The following is a 20475-nucleotide window of genomic DNA, read 5'->3' as shown; positions in this document are numbered from 1 at the left end:
GAAACACGAAGTTCTTTCCTTAGGTTAAAACAATGGCATGAATTAGTTTCTTGCTTGAGAGGCCACAGATCTTGCCCAGGGATCCCTTAAAAGAGGGCTGTCCTGACTGTTCTCAGTCCTTAGACTATAAGTGTTCATGGAACCAACTGCTTCCGGTCCCATTCGATCTGTAGTGAAATTGTCCTTCCAGTGCCTTCAAGGGAAGATTAGATTCCTAACTATTGGAAGCGGCCACTAGCCTACTCAGAGATGAGTGTCAGTGACTCTAGCTAATCTAATTCACCACTTCATGGAAAGCTAACTTAGTATCGTTGAACATGAAATTAAGCACCAATTACAGTCTCTGGTGCCCATCAGACCTCTGACATGACCCTGAGCCCTGTGTAGAGTCATCTTCCTGGTGACTCTCAGCACTGTCATCCCTGTCTGACGCCTAAAATTCAAGCTTGCTGGTGATTTTGCTTCTCATTAATTGTCACCCTTTCATAATTCTGTGTACTCCTCTGTAATTTTCAGCTTAATACAATAAAACCTTCCTATATCATTATTGTTAAATTAGTTTTAATGTTATTATTAAAATTCATTCATTTATATCAATTTTGAGGCTTTTCAGGTTGACATGTATACATTAAATTTTATAATTCTCAGTCTTTTCAGTGTATTTGATGCTTCTTCATTAAGCATAAATTACTTTTGTTTATCAGCATTGTTTAACTATCAATATACTAAATTGTTGGAAAAAAAACTTAAGTTTTGGGGTTCCTGAATGGGTCAGTCAGTTAAGTATCAGTCCTTTGGCTCAGGTGGTGATTCCAGGTTCCTGGAATCAAGTCCTGCATTGGGTTCCCTGATCAGTGGGGAGCCTGCTTCTCCTTCTCCCTCTGCTTGTGCTCTGTCTCTCTCTACCAAATAAACAAATAAGATCTTTAAAAAAACCTTAAGTTTTATCAACTTTAATAAATAATTCTACAGGGACACCTGGGTGGCTAAGTCAGTTAAGTGTTTGCTTTCAGCTCAGGTCATGATCTTGGGGTCCTGGCATCTAGCCCTGCATCAGGCTCCCTGATCAATGGGGAGTCTGCTTTTCCCTCTCCCTCTGCCCCTCCCTCTGCTCATGCAAACACTCTCTCTTTCAAATAAATAAATAAAATCTTAAAATAAATAAATAAATAAAAAGATCCACAGTAGCTTTTAAATAAATAAAAAAGATCCACAGTAGCTTATTGTTCTATAACAGGAATATTCGACCAAATTCTGCTAATAGTCATTTAATTCAGTCGATTATATATTTTAAAGATTTCATTTATTTATTTATTCATTTACTCATTTAGAAAGAGTACGAGTCAAGGGCAGGGAAGAAGGAGAGGGAGAGGGAGAATCTGAGCAGGTTCTGCACTTGCTGTGGAGCCCAATGGGAAGCTCCATCCCCCAACCCTGAGATCGTGACCTGAGCCTAAATCAAGACTTGGATGTCCAAGTGATGGGTACCCCATAATTCAATCCACTTTATTTAAAGCTAAAATCTTTTAAAGCCTTTAGCAAAATTTATGGGAGGTCATTAAATCTTACTTAGAAACTTTGTATTTCTGAATAAAATTTCATTGGAATTTCCTTAATTCATTAAAAAGCATTTCAGCCTAGATTTTAAATTTTGATTCTGTTTGCCTAATATACCAAACACCATAGTTCCTTCATCTATTTTTAGTGCATTCACCTCTGAGTTTCTAAAGAAAGCTCTCTTCTACTAATTCTGGGTTTGTTCAACTTGGCAACCACCCACCAATTGCTGGCAGTGACACTCAGTAGGCTATGTTGTCTCTCAGCCATCACTCTCCAATTTTATTTTTTTGGACCATTCATTCATTCATTCATTCACCAGCTCATCAGATAGTTACTAAATGCCAGTTCAGTGACAGGCCATGTTTTAGAAACTGAGGATACATCAATATTAGTTTCTTCACAGAATGGATATATTGGAGGGAGAGGACAGTTAACACAGAAATCCATTTTTTGGTATGATATGACCAGTTTGTAAGTGATAAGGTGTTTGAGGAAAAATATGGAAGGAAACGGTGCTAAAGATGAAAAGAGTACTGCTTTTGAAGGAGTATTCAGGAGACACTTTTAGCGGGTGACATTTGAATGCAGATTTGACTACAGTGAGAGTAAAAACTTTGTATCAGGACATGTGTATCTTCCTAGAAGCAAGGGCACAGTAATAGTAAAGGCTTAAGAAGAGGGCTCATAGCAAATATAAAGAATAGCAAGGGGTGCCTGGGGGGCTCAGTTGGGTAAGCCTCTGACTTCGGCTCAGTTCATGATCTCAGGGCCCTGGGAGGGAGCCCGTGTTGGGCTCCCTGCTCAGCCAGGAATCTGCTTCGCTCCTTCCCCCATGCATGCGTTCTTGTGCTCTCTCTCTCTCAAATAAATAAATAAAATCTTGCCACAAAAAAGTGGCAAGAAAGCCACTGTGGCAGCCAAAGGTGAGATAAAGAATATGACTTAGGTCATGGAAAGGGGGAGGTCACTGAGATGAGGTGGCCACTGCTTAGCCCATGAGCTGGACTGGGCTCCTCATCTTCTCGACTGCTTTGCATTGTAAGCTCTGCCCACTGTTCCCACACTAAGAGCTATTTCAAGGATGCAGCCTGAAGAAAACATGTTATTGTGACCCATATGGACTAAATACACAACCAAGCACAGCTAAGGCTTCTATATAAGCTTATAAGATTCTGATGGGCAAGTGTGGAGATCTACTCCTCTTGCAGCCCTTGAGCCAGGCATCATATGTAAGTTCCTTTGCTTGTTAAACCTACCACCCACCAAGCTGGAGTGGTCTGCCTGTTTCTTTGTTTTTTCCCAACCTTCCATGCATGGGGGCAAGTTTCGGATTTTACCCCTCTGAATGGGATTAGTGTCCTCCTAAGGAGAAGCCAGAGATCTAGCTAGCTCTCTTTCTGCCATGTGAGGACACAGTGAGACGACAGTCATCTATAAATCAGGAAGAGGATACTTACAAGGAACACAAACATGCTAGCACCTTGAATCCTGGATTTCCAGACTAAAGAAGTGGGAAAAATAAAGTTATTTTTAAGGTCTCTAAACTATAGTAATTTGCTATAGTAGCCCAAGCTGACTAAGAGAGTGGCCATGTTTCCTCTATTTCTTGTGTTGTAACAGTAGATTAGAGCTTGAAACTCTTCCTTCTGAGGGGAAAAAAAACTAAAGTAAACTGAATACACTGGGTGCAAAGTAGAAGTGGCAGCAACAGTGCTGGAATCATGCTATGGTTTCGCTAAGGTGGTGATGCTCCTTTGGGAACTTAAGATTTTTCCAATCACTGTCTGTGGCTGAGGTAACACGGGGAAACATTGCCACTGGGAAGCAATTCTCCAAGAATCTTTACATATTTCTGCACAACCAAGACTTTCTGAACAAAAGTTACTGGCAACATGGCATAAAGGGTGGTTGAGTGGAAAACATGATTCAGAAGTTATAGATGATGTATTGTCCCAGAGCCATTTGCTTACATTCCAAGTTAGAGACTTTCTCCTCTTCTCCGTAGAGACTGCATCACCCTGGGGATGGGGCAAATCAGCATTAAGACCACTTTCATTTCATTGCTTTAATTTCTTGTCAGGATAAGTAAATATTGATATAAAAACATACCAAATTCTTATGGTGATTCATCTGAATTAAAATGTCTCCAAAACACCAAACTTTGAAACTTGAAAACAAATTCAATTTAGCTATTCTGGATGGACAGTGCTGAATGGTCATTGAGGACCATCTTCACTGCAAAATATTTATGATATATTCATCGTACCTTGGGAATAGGTTCGGGATTGGTCTAATAAGCAATCACTGTTCATTCTCTTCCAGAGATCATGAGCAAAACACACCTAGAAACATCCAGCAGATTGGAAAATGAAGTGCACAGAATGTGTAGGAATCAGTCAACATGATGACAGTCTATGACAAGTTCATGTACAATACAAGACCTTTGGGGGATGCTTGCTTGATGTTTGGTATGGACTGAATTTTTCTACACCCCCTAACCCTGCAAATTCATATGCTGAGGTCCTAAACCCAGGACCTCAGAATGTGGCTGCATTTGGACATAGGATCTTTAAAGAGTTAATTGAAGTTAAAATGAGGCTATTAAGGTGGGTCCTAATTCAATATGAGTGGTGCCCTTATAAGAAGAGAGGATTAGAACACAGACATACACAGAGGGAACACACCACGTGAAGACACAGGGAGAAGATGAACATCTACAAACCAGGGAGAGAGGTCTCAGAAGAACATAACCCTGCTGACATCTTGATCTCGGACTTCCAGCTTCCAGAACTATGAGGAAATACATACCTGTTGTTTAAGTCACCCAGTCTGTAGTATTGGTGGTGACAGCCCTAGGAAATTAATACAGTATATTTGAGAATTTATTGTATGAAGATCTAATTATGTTCTCTCTGTCATGGTTCACTAAACCTTAAAGAACAAGGGATTCAGAACCTCATGCACAGCACAGTTTGGGACCCCTGAAACAAGGCTGGGCGTCTCTGGATGGTGGATACTGGATGTGATTTTTTTATGTAAGAACATTCTCCATATGGATTATTTTGAAACTCATTCTCCATTCACCCAATTGAAACATTCAGATAAATCCATGGGATAGATTGAGTTTTAAAAAGATTTTATTTACTTGTGAGAGACAGAGAGAGAGGAGCAGAGACATAGGCAGAAAGAGAAGCAGGCTCCCTGCGGGGAGCCTGATGTGGGACTAGATCCTAGGACCCAGGGATCACGCCCTGAGCCGGAGGCAGATGCTCCCTAAACCTGTGAGATTTAGAACAGATTCTTCTGGGAGTGGGATAGCACTGCCCAATGTGAAGTGGATACCTGCTTCAGTTCTGTCAAACTGAATCTTGACTTAATGTGTTTCCTTCTCCATTTGCAGTGAAACACAGAATTTTGCAGAGCAATGGTTTCTAATGAGAACCCCCATTAACAAATGCTATTTGGCACAAGAGACAAGGAAGAAACTGTTGGGAAAGTCAAGTAATGACGCACATATCTTTATAATTTGGGGCATGGTAATTTCACTTTTATGTAAGAGAAAAATGGATTCATAAATCCCAGAAATGGTTACGCGATGTACAGAAAGTTAGAGTAATGGTGCTATCCAAATAGAACTCTATAGGGGAAAATTGAGCTTTTAGCGATCAGGTAATGTGCTGAGGAGGGAAGACAGTGAACCAAGGGAGGATCCAAATTAGAAAAGAGAATGTTACCAACAGCCACGGATCACACAGTAACAGCATGAAGCAGCAGCCTGCCTAAATTCTCTAATTAGTTCTAATAGCTGCTTGTGGATCTTTCCTTTGGACTTTCTAAGTAGTCAATTGTATTGTGAACAAATAATCACAGTTTGGTGTCTTCCCTTTTGAATTCGGATACATCCTTTAAATATCACTGCACTGGATTTCAATACTTCAAAATTTTTGCCATAAAGTATGATGTTCTGTGTAAGATTCTCATCAGATTTTGCATGACAGGGTCACAATTTTTCCTGTCATTTGTTATCATTTCTCTTTGTTTTTCCTCAACTTGATCAACTCCTCCTGATTGGGTTGTCTGAGCCAATACTCCCATTTCCTTAGGATCCAGGACAAAGTTCTATTTTCCCTTTCTTGAAAAAGTTTCTTGCTGTCTTCAGGTAAATACTAAATTTTAACAAATTAAACATGTTAATTAATATTTAAATATATGCATTTAAGTTTTTTTAAAAAGATTTTATTTATCTATTCATGAGAGACACAGAGAGAGGCAGAGACTTAGGCAGAGGGAGAAGCAGGCTTTCTGCAGGGAACCAGTGCAGGGCTGGATCCTAGGACCTGGAGATCATGACCTGAGCCAAAGGCAAGATGCTCACCACTGAGCCACGCAGGCATCTCTGCATTTAAGAGTCTTAGCAATATGTTCCATATACTTATGTTGTGTTCCTGGAAACTAGCAAAATCCCTGACTGCAATGATAACCTGTCTAGGTTGAGTGAGGGTAATGAGGGTTGAGTGAGGGTAATGAGGAATTTGTGTACAGTGTTGCATTAATGTCTTACAGCATTGTTGGGAGCAAGGGTAAGAACATTCAGGGTAATTAGACATATAGGTGGTAGATTTCCCACTTCAAGGTAAGCAGGACTTTGAAACATGACCTTTTTTTTTTGGTATTATTATGTTTCTTTTTTCTTTTGGGCTTGAAAGATAAAACTCTGGGTGTTCAGAGTTGAAAGAGGGGGGGGAAACAGCCTAGGACTTCTCTAGTAACATTCTCTCAAATTTTTTCTACAAATTTTTTTTAAGATTTTATTTATTTATTTATGATAGACAGAGAGAGAGAGAGAGAGAAAGAAAGAGAGAGAGAGGCAGAGACACAGGCAGAGGGAGAAGCTCCATGCCGGGAGCCTGATATAGGACTCGATCCCGGGACTCCAGGATCACGCCCTAGGCCAAAGGCAGGTGCTGAACTGCTGAGCCACTCAGGGATTCCCTACAAAATTGTTTTAAATAAACTTCATTCTTTAAACCTTACTTATATCTGGCCCCTATGAATAATCATACTGCTTAGACCATGGCTAAGCAAAGGGCGGCTTATAAAACTATCTACCTGTAAGACTAACTTGTAGGTGAATTGGTTCTAGTGCTTTGCATTGGAAGGGGTTTGTCTCCAGGCCACATTGAAGACTGTGGACACTTCACTAATATGACCAGTACCAGAGTATAAGCACATTATTTTGAAGATATTGGGGTCAGGGAACTTGTTGACAAAGTTCCCGTCTGTGAGCAAAGGGGAGTGTATTTATGACACCCAAACTCATCGTTCTGATAATGTAGGAGGGTAACTTGTAATGCTATCCCTTATCTTGTAGGCCATATTATCTGGAGGCCTGACCCCATGTCTGGATGCAGTTTTTAACACCAATTCCCTCTAATTTGGAAAATGGCTTTTGCAGTCTTCACCAATATGAAATATGAGCCTCCTTCCTTGAAATATTATGTGCCGCCAGAGTAAACACCATATGGGTCAACAAGATGATTTAGGACAGAATTGTGCTCCTATGTAATCCTGGAAGTTAGATTTTCCTTTGAGCTAACAAATTTTTCCAATGACTGTGTGAAAACTCATAGATCTGTACCCCCAAAATTAATTTACTGAGTGTAAGTTATATCTTAATAGAAAAAATGGAGGTAAATATAATCAAGAAAATATCACCATTAACAAAATAGTAACAAAACTACAGCTTACATATTTAGGGATTTTCTAACATTTATGATTTTACTCCTGGTTTCAGTCTATGTCACACCTGCTAACTCTCCTAATGATCAAAGTCAGTAGCTGCTGCCAAAATAGTGACTCCTTGTAGTGGGTGAACAGTATCCCCCAAGCATTCACATCTATCTGGAAGTTCAGAATGTGACTTTATTTGGAAATAGAGCCTTTGCAAGCATTTAATTAAGGTGAGGTCAGACTGGGTTAGGGTGGGTTCTAAATCCAATGGCTGTCACCCTTATAAGAGGAAAGGACATCCAGACATGCACAAGGAGTAAGGCCACAAGAAGACAGAGGCAGAAGTCAGTGAGGTACAAGCTGAGGATTGCGTGGAGCCATCAGAAGCTGGGAGAGGCAAGGGGAGATTCTTCCCTAGAGCCTTTAGAGGAGCAAGGCCTTACTGACACCACGATCACCCCCATCTAGACTCCAGAATTGTGAGAGGCTACCTTTCAGTTGTTTTAAAGCCACTCAGTATTCGGTAATTTGTCATGGCAAAGTGAGGAAATTAATACATTTCCCCTCGTCCCCAAAGAGCCTGGAGACGGTTACAACTGGCTGTGGCTCCTGGTGGAAGTGTTCCCTCTTTGGGACCAGGTCTTTGAAACCTGAAGAGCCCAGCATTACAGGGACAGAAAGCGAAATTTGTAAGCCAAGTCTCCCGTTTTCACTCCTTGATTCCTGACCCATGTTTTCTTCTTCTTCTTCTTTCTTCTTCTTCTTCTTCCACAGCACTACATAAAAGCCTTTGCCTGGAAGTCTGGACCATGTCCTAGGAAAACGGCACCCATCCTTGGGACCTACCACCTCGGAGCTGACACTCCAACTGGTCCTCTACCAAGCCATTCCATCAGTCCATCTGACCAGTCCCCTCTGGGGTGAGCAATATGATAAACCTGGTCAATCCCATGGGAATGGCCCTATTCCTGCACCTCCTCTGCTATAAAGGGGATCCCACTATGTTCTGTGTGATCTCAGGTGGTTACTGGTTGAGGCTCAGTGAGGACGGCCCCCCTCTCCAAAATAATAGAAGAAATGTACCGTGTGTATTAGAATACTTTTTGCGCCAATTACAATTTACATAAAAATAGGATTTTTATAAAATGTGTTTCCACTGACATTTGACAAAAATATAAGACGTTTATATCATGACGTTAGTTGTCTTATTATGTTGCGCTTGTGTTTATGCCCCCTTTTGGGACCCAGTATTAGAGCAAGAATTTTATCTGGTCACGGGCATGGAGGAAACCCTCACCTGTGCTTGGGAAATGAAAATAGCTCTGATTCAAACCAGTCGACATTTAGTAAGTAGCAGCGGTGTTGGTGGGGTGGGGAACTGTCTGCTTTGAAAGTTTCATCACTTTAGAAAATAAAATCGGTTGTATTAGTCGTCTTTTTCCGTAGAGCTACTTGTCCCAAGATTTCGTGGCTTAAACCAACAGGAATCCTTTAGCGACGTGTTTCGGTTTCTGCAGGTGAGAAGGCGCACGGGCCGCGGGAGGACCCCTGGTCTCCGCCCCGGGCTAGAGGCTGGCGGCGGGCTGGACCCTCCCCTGCAGGGACGCGGGACCCCCTTCCCTCCCTCCCCAGTGCTGTGCTCGCGGGACCTGGAGGGTATCTGGGGGCGGGACCTGGGGCGGGACTTGGGGGGGGATCTGGGGGCATCTGGGGGCTGGGCCTGGGGGCGGGACCTGGGGGGCGGGACCTGGGAGGATCTGGGGACTGGGCCTGGGGGCGGGACCTGGGGGGGATCTGGGGGCATCTGGGGGCTGGGCCTCGGGGAGGGGCCTGGGGGCGGGACCTGGGAGGATCTGGGGACTGGGCCTGGGGGCGGGACCTGGGGGGCGGGACCTGGGAGGATCTGGGGACTGGGCCTGGGGGCGGGGCCTGGGGGAGGATCTAGGGGCATCTGGGGGCTGGGCCTGGGGGCGGGACCTGGGGGGGATCTGGGGGCATCTGGGGGCTGGGCCTCGGGGAGGGGCCTGGGGGCGGGACCTGGGAGGATCTGGGGACTGGGCCTGGGGGCGGGACCTGGGGGGCGGGACCTGGGAGGATCTGGGGACTGGGCCTGGGGGCGGGGCCTGGGGGAGGATCTAGGGGCATCTGGGGGCTGGGCCTGGGGGCGGGACCTGGGGGGGATCTGGGGGCATCTGGGGGCTGGGCCTCGGGGAGGGGCCTGGGGGCGGGACCTGGGAGGATCTGGGGGCGGGACCTGGGGCGGGACCTGGGGGGGATCTGGGGGCTTCTGGGGGCGGGACCTGGGGGCGGGACCTGGGAGGATCTGGGGGCATCTGGGGGCTGGGCCTGGGGGCGGAACCTGGGGGGATCTGGGGGCATCTGGGGGCTGGGCCTCGGGGAGGGGCCTGGGGGCGGGACCTGGGAGGATCTGGGGGCGGCCCCTGGGGCGGGACCTGGGGGCCGGATGGGGGCGGCCTGTGGGGCAGGAGCCTGCGCAGAGGGGCAAGGGTGGGGGGGGGGGGGTGCGTGCACAGCGGGTGGGCTCGCTGCCCTGGTGGCCCGGGAGTCGCGCGGAGTTGCGGGGACGGCGACGGCCGCCGCTGGCTGGGTGCTGGGCGGAGAGCCGGTCCCACCGCGACAGGGGCTGCGGGACGAGGACCCGGTGCGGCGAGTGGGGGTGCCTGACCCGCCCTGCTCTAAGCGCAGTTCCCGGGCGGTCGTGGCGGCGCCTCCTCGGGACCAAGACCGCCCGCCCTTTCTTCCACCGCATTTAGGCAGGATCCCATGTAAAAATACACTTACATAAAAATATCTATCTGCAGCTGCCAAACAAGAGCAGTCTCCCCAGCACCCGGGCCCCTCCCCGAGGCCGCGGACGGTGGAGCCCCGGGCCTCGCGCCTCCCAGGTCCCGCGCACACCAGGGGAGCCAGGACAGAGGCCTCGCGAGTGTGTTGCCGACCGGCTCTTACCCTTTTTTGTTTGTTTTAGACTGACGTTTTTATTAGATCCAGTATATGCGTGCCGTAAGTGATTGTGTTTATGAATTTTTCTGAAAGAGGGGTGAATTAAAAATCCCTTTTCTGTCACTAATGAGACTAAATAGACTTTTTTTTAATCTGACTCTGATTAAAATGATTGTTGCCTGAAGAAAATTACTTTCTAATTTCACCTGATGATCCTAGAATGTCTTATCTAAAAAGGATCTTATAAATCATTTGGGTAAACTCCATTATTTTGCGTCTGAAACCTAAAGAAGACAAGTTACTCGTCCAAAGTCAGAAGTTAGGAAGAAACCTCAGACCCAAGGTTATGCTTTAATGATAACTTATTTTTTATTTTAAAAATTAGATAAATGCAAGTCTGCTCTAAGAATACCACACCGGTACTGACATGTATCCCATTATTTGCTAGATCCCCTGTTGAATAATAGAGGTCACTTGTTGAATAAAAGCTGCCATCAGGTTAAAAGACTGCAAAAATTTTAAATGTGGTCATACAAGGTTACTATGTAAATAATGATTTGCTGTTAATAGTACAAATTTCAGCCTGAAATTTCATGCATCCACATCATATTCAAAAATCAAAATATCACCAGAAGTTCTGTAAATAGTAAGTGGTCTAAATTTGCTGAAAAAAGGAAAGTGCATGCATAAACAGATATTTCAGAATATTGGTGGCAAGTTCACTAAAGCCAGTTTATCTTGATTATCAAGCAGCAATTGAGTTGACATTTTCTCCATATCAGATGTGATTTATATTTGCAAATACTATGTTTTCCACAAGACATGGAAACTGCAAATGGTCATTTTCATTGCCCATCATTTTAAAAGCAAAATAAGAACACATTGACTACAATTCTGAACAATGAGCAATGTACAAAACAACTAAGAATGTATATACTTTCACATAAAAAATATGGAACAAGAGTAGATATTTTTGATAGCTTCCTAAATAGCAGTCATGCAGGACTGACATTTATTTAAAAAATTCAAAAGTAATGATACTTATGAAACTACCTTCTTTGTCTTATTTTTTTACTCCAACTTTCTGAGGTATTGACAAATAAAAATTGTTTAAGGTGAACAACATGATGATTTAGTCTCTACATATTGTGAGATGATCATTACAATCAAGTTAATCAATCCATCCACCAACTCACAGTTACTTTTCTTTGTGATTTGATGAGAACGCTTAAGATCTACCCTCGTAGGAAATTTCAAATGCGTAATACTAACTATAGTCAATGTGCTCCACATTAGATCTTCAGAACTTATTTAACTTATCGCTGAAAGTTTATGCCCTTTGACCAATATCTCCCCATTTCCTTACTCTTTAGCCCCTGCCAACCGCCATTCTCTTGTCCAGTTCTATGAGCTTGACTTTTCTAGATTCCACATAGAAGTGAGATAATGCAATATTTGCTTTTCGGTGTCTGGCTGATTTTACTCAGTATAATATTCTCCAGATTCATCCATATTGTCACAAATGGCAGGATTTCCTTCTTTTTTTATGACTGAATAATGCTCCATTATATAAACACATTATACACACACATACATACCTATTTCTTTACCCATTTGTCCATCAGTGGATACTTTGGTTGTTTCCATATCTTGGCTGTTCCATATCTTGGTATATAATGCTACAATGAACATGGGAATACAGATATCTCTTTGAGACCCTGATTTTCTTTCCCTTGCATCTGTACCTAGAGTGGAATTGCTGGTCATACGGTATTTCCATTTTTAATTTTCTGAGGAACATCCATACAAATTTCCACAGTGACTCTACCAATTTACATTCTCACCAGTAGTGCACAAGGGATTCCTTTTCTCCACACCCCTACCAACATTTGCTATCACTTGTCTTTTTGGTAATAGCCATCCTAACAGGTATGAGGTGATATCTCATGGTGGTTTTGATTTGCATTTGCCTAATCATTGGTGACATTAAGTACCTTCTCATGTACCTTTCGGCCATTCATATGTCTTTTTTGGAAAAATGTCTATTCAGGTCTAATTTTTCAATCATTTGTGTTGTTTTAGTTTTTGTTTTTTTTACTATTGAGTTGTATGAAATCCTTAATATATTTTGAGTATTGTCAGATAGATGGCTTACAAACACCCTCTCCCATTCTGTAGGTTGCCTTTTCATTTTGTTGATTTTTTCTTTTGCTGTTAAGAAGCCTTTTAGTCTGATGTAATTCCAATTCTCTCTCAATTTTACTCAAACATATCTGATGTGGAACCCAAAATATGCAGAAGGATATTTTTTTTCAATCCTGTCATATGATCTGTCAGAAATCAGTTTATTTTCTTTTCATTGAACTATTCAAAAAACCTTAGTTTAGATTAATTACCAGTAAATGCTGATGTGGGTTTATGAATACTACTGTATTAGCATATGCGAAAGTTTCATTAATTAGATAATCAGCACATAGTTAGAATGTGATGGTTAGATGAGGTCATGGGTGAGGATCTTGAACTGATGGGATCCATGTCCTTATAAGAGGAGGAGACACTAGAGGGTTCTCTTCAATCCCTCTATCTCTCTCTTTCTCTCTTTCTTGTAGGTGCACACCCACACCTGGTCAGCAGAAAGGCCAAGAGACGGCACACCAAGAAGGTGGTTGTCTATAAACCACGAAGAGAGCTCTCACTAGAAACCAATTACTCTGGACCATGATCTGGTACTCCCAACCTCCTGAATTTAAGAAAATACATTTCTTTGATTAAACCACCCAACCTGTGAGATTTTGTTCTGGCAGCCAGGGCAGACTAATACAGGTTTCTTTCAGACTAATCAGTATAACTGGGCAATTGGACTAATAGTCTCTCATTTATGGGGCAAATATCAGTCCTTTTTTATCAAGTATAATTTTCTCATACTTAGAATTCATGAATTCCATTCATATATTATGTAACAATAACTAGGGAAATATGAATTGGGGGTTGAAGTAGGAAAATAGAGTCAAAGTGGGTGGTGAACAGAAATGGAGATTTGCAGAGCACTCTGAGAGGAAGCTAAGCTAAAAGCATCAGTGACTTGGATTTGTATTTTAAACTAACAGGTAAGTGAAAGGATTTAAAGGTTATCATTTAAAAACCTGCCTATTGTTGCTGAATATTTAAATTGAATGGGATTGTTATATAATTTATATATTGACCAGCTGTCTGTCTGATGTGGTGAATTTATTAACATATTAATGAACCTTAACTAACTCCTCATCTGCAATCTAACTACTTTCCACCCTCCAGGTATGCCTTGTCCTCAGAAGACAATAATCTCTAAGTGAGGCTTGGCAACTGCTGATAGACAAGCTCTGAGGGTGAGGTGTGTTCTCCTTCCCTCAAGCTTTGCAGTGCCCTGCCTGCTCTAGAGCTAATAGATTCTGATATTATTCCAGTTCATCTTACACAGTCAATTGGCAGGCTGGCCTTTCTTAGCCACTGAAGCATGTAAGCAGGAATGGATTGTGAGCTGGCTAAAGAAAACAATGGCATAATTGTCAATTAATACCAAGCACACATATAGTATAAGAGAATTAAAAAAAAAAACCCTTCAATGTCACAAAGTTGTTATTTTCATTCAAATGAGGAAAAAGTGGAATTTAAGGTTGAGATATTGCTTAGGTGACTGAAGTTAGGAATTGTGCTTTTAACTTAATATTTTAAAAAGTATCACAAACTATAAATGCCATACCTATAAGTCTGTCTTGTGTGCAAAGAAACATCAAATAAATACATTTGTTATTGAAGTATATATTTATATTACATTTCATTGTTTTCTCTTCTATTCCTTTTGTGGAGGCTGAGAAAAATCAAGGCCACTCCACCTCAAGTTTAGCATTAGCACAAGTACAGCCATCTTAGGCCCCTGTGAATAAGAGCTGAACTTTATAGGAAAAACTGCAGAATGTCCTCGGCAGGTAATCCCATATCAGAAAGACAATAGAGCCCACACCTGTGGTAGAAAGTCCCATATTAGAATGAGAACAGAGCTCAATGCCCTTGAAAGCCCCATATCAAAATGTAAACAAAACTTGAGAAATTCTTCCATCCCTTCTGAAAATCCCCTAGACCAGCCTATAAAAAAACCCAGCTGTAACCCACTTCGGGGTCCAAGTCCCTGCTCCGCTGTGTCGGGTATACTTGGACCCAAGCTCAAGCTTGCTAATAAACCCTGGTGCGCTTGCATCAGTGTCAGCTCCTTGGTGGTTTCTCGGATTCGCAATCTTGGGCACAACACCTTTTATCTCATAAAACAACGAATTACACCCATGGGTACCACTCCCCTACACATGGTGTACACACACATGCAGAGACATACACTCATCCATTTCTTGTGTGCAATATGTAGTAACAGAGTTACCATATGATCTAGCAACTCAAACCAGAAGCCTAGAACTCTAGGGAGGGGGACCAATTCTTGGGTATCCAAGAGAAATGAAAATATGTGTCTACACAAAAACTTGCGTAGAAATATTCATAGTAGCATTATTCATACTAGTTAAAAAGTGGAGATATCCAATCAGCAATAAAAGGGAATGAAGTGCTGGTACATGTTACAACATGGATGAATCATGAAAACATGTTAGATGAAACAAGTCAAACACGGAAGGCCACATGTTGTATGATTCCATATACTTAAAATGGGAAAAATAGGCAAATCCAGAAAGAAAGAATGTAGATTAGCAGCTGCCCAAAGTGGGAACTTGGGTGTAGAGAAAAACAATGCAAAGTGACTGTTACAAGGTTTCTTTTTGAGGTGATGACATTTTTGGAATTTATTGAAAACCATTGAATTGTATACTTTAATGGGTATATTTTAGTTTGTCAATTATATCTCAATAAAGTTGTTTACAAAAATAGAATAGGGGCACCTGGGTGGGTCAATCAGTAAAGTGTCCAACTGGACTTTGACTCAAGTCATGATCTCAGCTTCCTGGGATGGAGCCTTGCATTGAGCTCTGTGCTCAGCGGGGGCAGTCTGCTAGAGATTCTTTCCCTTTGCCCCTCCCACCTCCACTCTCTCTCTAAAATAAATAGATCTTAAAAGGATATATATAATATAACGCCCTGGCTGCACAAGTACAACTCAATGGGCCTGTATGGAAACAGGATTGGTAACTATTCCTTTAAATTACTCCTTCCTTTCTATGTCTGCCTTTCCCAAAGAGCATCTTCTTCCCAGTGAACATTCATAAGATGGAGATCCAGGTCCTCCCAACTGCTGCCTTGATCTGTGCTCCAGCTACTTCTCTATGAACAACACTCTCTCTGGCAAGAGACAGTTGGTAATTTCTTTTTTTTTTTTTGTATGTAAATTTTTTTTATTGGAGTTCAATTTGCCAACTAACAGAGGTTTCTGAGAAATAGAATGAAAGGTGGCACATAAAGAAGCTGTGATTCAAAATTGAAAACCACTGTGGCTTTATATCCACAATTACAATGATGTAATTACAAACCAAAATTTCAAAATTATTTTTATAAGCAACTATTGCACTGTGGTTAATGATTCTCCTGAATGATGGGAGAGCAAATAGGCAACTTAAAAGAAAAATTTTATTCTCGTGTCAGGAGATGGGAATGTTGAAATTGTAGGCATCAGAGCTGTGCTTGTAGGAATTTAATATGGCAATTAAATTATATTTTGTGTTTATTCTGTAACAGGTGCTATTCAAAGCAAACAACATGCATTAATATTCAATAATTCAAAAAATGAAATTATTTTCTTCATTGGGTATGGTGGAATCAGATATTATCTTGTGACTTTGTTACTATTTATAAGGCTATCTTACAGTTTTAATATAAATAAAAAGGGTTTGCAACTGGAAAGTAACTTTAGAAAAGATCCAAGTGTGAGTGCATGTGCATGTGTGTACGTGTGTGTATTTTAAATAATGGAGAAACTAAGTGGCTTTTGGAGATCTGCAAGTCCCAAGGTCACTGGAACCATTAAAGTAACTGGTGAAATGAGTATAAATGTCGGTTTTCCTAATCCCATATCATCAGGATCTTTCTCTTAAACCAAAAATAAACTACAATGAACTAATCTAAGAGATGACAGATGTTCCAATTTTAATAAGCCTTTTAATACTTGTGGGTAACAAACTTCTCCAAACTAAACCTAATATTCCTGATTTTTGTAATACCTTATCTAACTTACATGTTTTTGTGACATTCAAGCTAAAATATAGAGCTAAATAAGCTTCACAATAGATACATCAAGTATTACCTTTAATTCTACTATCACCCAGGCCGAAATCTGGTCTCTACTATGTAGACCAGCTGCAATTTACTAAAAACAAAATCTTCCTGGACTTCAGTGTCCTCATTCTTCAGAGAATAGCAATAATATCACCTCATCACATCATGCTAGGGGGATTCGATGACTGGAATGCTTTAAATTGTGCTTTCTATTAAGTGCCCTTTAAGTCGTACAAAAATTATCAATAGCATTATTACATCATTATCAAGGAATTATTTACAAGATCCTAATGTGTTTATCACCTTTTATATCTTGTCTATATGATAGCTTGGAAATAAAGATTTCCAGATGATCAAAACTTTGTGAAAATCTAGGTCATCATCCTTTGAATTCATATATTTGAACTTGATATAAAATGAAAACCAGATCACATTTAATGATTTTTTTTATTTATTTATTCATGAGAGACACACAGAGAGAGAGAGAGACAGACAGACAGACAGAGACACAGGCAGAGGGAGAAGCAGGCTCCATGCAGGGAGCCCGACGTGGGACTTGATCCCAGGACCCTGGGATCACACCTTGAGCCCAACGCAGGTGCTAAACCATTGGGCCACCGGGGCTGCCCCACATTTAATGATTTAAAAAATGATTGTGTGAGGGGATATTTTTTTAAAAATGGACTGAGTTATGCTTTGGGTTACTTGAAAAAAAATTCCAACCAGCAAAAGAAAAGCTGCTGAATTTTAGTATCTTTTTATTGTTATAAATCACCATGGAAAGAAACGCAATCAACAGGAACAATTAGAACACATTGAAACGAGTCAGAATCGTACTTAAGCTCTCAATTCTATAGCAAATGTGATTACTAAAACCAAAGGAAATATTTGACACCAACTTTTATTATTAACATGGATACTAAACCAAAGTTTATAAAACTACAATGATTTTTAAATATAGTTTTTCACATTAAATTTATTTTTAGGTTTCATGCAGTTTTATGGTTCCAATATACATTGTAACATAGTCACTGTAACTGTCACTAAGTGACACAGTACCTTTCAGAAGAAGGTTCTGTAATCTTTGATACCAGTGAACAAAGAATGGTAAAAATGTATACCTGTATAACACCCACTGGATCACTAGCAAGATATATGTTTATTTTAGTAAATAAGATTTTAATATCATGATAATTATGTTATAAATCCATAGTAAAAGTTAATTTATTATTATAAAGACAATAGTTTTCAAGTGTTGTTATGCTAGGTTTCTTTGGCAGAAATGTGTCTGACTCCCCCTTATCTTTAATACCTAATTAGGAAATATTCACCCGAGAGTCATTTTCCCTTTGTATGAGCTTCCTGTTCTGAGTGAAGCCCCGGCTCTTTTGAAATCCTTGGTAAAGAGCTTATCTTTTTCCGCTTAAACTAAGATGGTTAAATTGCAGCCTAATGAACGGATCAGCAGTGGGGTTGCCAAGTGATAGAAAGTTCGTAGGAAAAGGTACTGGTAGCATGACTTGGGAAGGTGTCTTGGCTTAAGCCTGTCGTTTGTGTTGTCTTAAGTCACCTTTATCCCCAGTTCCTTATTTTACAGGTGAAAAAAATAAAGGCCTAGAGAAGGAAGGAGTTTTCTCAGAAACAAGAAGGTACTTAGGGAGCACCTGGATGACACAGTGGGTTAAGTGTCTCACTTTGGCTCAGGTCATGATCCTGGAGTCCTCTGTTGGGCTCCCTGCTCAGCTTCCTTCTCCTCCTGCTCATGCTCTCTCTCTCACTTGCTCCAATAAATAAATAAAATCTTTAAAACATTTTTCTTAAGAGGTAGTGAGAGAATTTTGGGGTCCTGCACTTGTTTTTGCTACAGCATCTTACAAAAGCCTAAGGTCTTTGATTAGAATAAATTTTGGAGAAGTACAAAGAGGTCAAGTCACTAGCTACTTTAGCTCCTAGTAGGAAAAACATAATTGAAGCAAAGGAAATTAATGTAACATTAATTTTTATATTATCTGTATATTATAAACCAGATATAATTGTATATTGCATATTATATATAAATTATATAAACTTAATCTAATGCATTTTACAGAGTATTAAATCTATTGTATTAGAAATTAATATATTAATTATTAAATACAATTATGTACAATTATAAATTTTATATTCTTTGTATATTATAAAATGTGAGGGATCTGAACAGAATGAAGACTTCTTGAGTACCACACAAAGAGATGCATAGAACCCATATACACTGGTGATGCAATAAATCAATATCTTTATGTGTACACAGATTAGCATGGATTGAACCAAACTGGATTGCTAAATCAAACAATTTAATTTTAATATTACAGGTTTTTCACATGGCTGAAAAGTTAAAAATAGTTTAAAAAAGAATCATTTATTTGTTACTTATATCCTAAATTTTTCCCAAAAAATTAATTGCAGAAAAATATGAGTACCTACAGTTAGTTTTACAGAGCATAAAATAGAAGGAGGAGGAATGCTGAGTTTTGGAGATCTAATGCAGTGACACTAAGCGCAGTACCATATGCTTGAGAAGACTGGAGGCAGACTGTTTGGGTGCAAATCTTCTCACCAGTTATGAGCAGCATGAACTGGGACAAATTTAAGTTATCTTTGCCTCAGAAAAGGAGGATAATAATAGTAACCATCTCATAGGGGCTTGTGAGGATGAAATGAATATCTACACACACACACACACATACACACATACCCAGACTCACACATATCCACACACATTTTTCCCTTTATTTTTTAAATTAAGTTTTTATTTTAATTCCCATATAGTTAACATACAGTGTTATATTAACTTCAGGTGTACAACATCATGATTCCACACTCCCATACATCACCTGGTGCTCATGATGACAAGTGCCTTCCTCCGTCCCTGTCATCTATTTCACCCCTCTACCCCGACACCCTCCCCTCTGGTGACCATCAGTTTGTTCTCTAGAGTTAAGAGTCTTTTTCTTCATTTCTCTCTCTTTTTTTTCCTTTGCTCATTTGTTTTGTTTCTTAAATTCCACATATGAGGTGAAATCATATGGCATTGTCTTTCTCTGACTGACTTGTTTTCTCTAGCTCCATCCATATAGTTACAAATGACAGAATTGCATTCTTTTTTATAGCTGAATAATATTCCATTGTATATATATACCACATCTTTTCATCTCTCAATGGACATAGGCTACCTCAATAATTTGGCTACTGTAAATAATTTGCAATAAACATAGGGGTGCATGTATCCCTTTGAATTAGTGTTTTTGTGTTTTGGGGGTAAACATCCACTAGTGCAATTGCTGGATCATAGGGTAATTCTGTTTTTAAGTCTTTGAGGAGCCTGCACACTGTTTCCCATGGTGGCTGCATCTGTTTGCATTCCCAACAACAGCGCATGAGGGTTCTTGTTCTCTACATCCTCACTAAAAGTTGTTTCTGCGTGCACACACACACACACACACACACATTTTATAGTGCTTACAGCAGTCTGAAAATGCACCTTGTGTTAATTTGCTGGGGCTGCTGTAACAGACTAGCATAGTCTGAGTGGCTAAAACTACAGACATTTATTTCTCACAGTTTTGGAGACTGGAAGTCTAAGACCAAGCTGTCAACAAGTTGAGTCTCTCCTCTGGTTCTCTCCTTGCTTGCAGATAGTCATCTTCTCCCTGTGTCCCAATATCATCATTCCTCTGTGCATGCACATCCCTAAGTGTCACTTCTTTTTCTTATAAGGACACCAATTGCATGGGATTAGAGCCCCATCCTATTGGCCTCATCCTAATTTAATTACCTTTTTTAAAGTTGCTCTCTCCAAACATGGTTACATTTAAAGGTCTGGGGATTGGAAATTCAACATGAATTTTGTCAGGACACGATTCAGCCCATAACAAACTATTTGGATTTCCTGCCTTGTGGAGTATAATTGTCCAAACATTTACACTGAGGCTACAC

The sequence above is a fragment of the Canis lupus genome, chromosome 31 (genome assembly GCF_048164855.1).
Source record: "Canis lupus baileyi chromosome 31, mCanLup2.hap1, whole genome shotgun sequence".
NCBI classification, from domain to species: Eukaryota; Metazoa; Chordata; class Mammalia; order Carnivora; family Canidae; genus Canis; species Canis lupus.
This window is presented reverse-complemented; position numbering follows the sequence as displayed.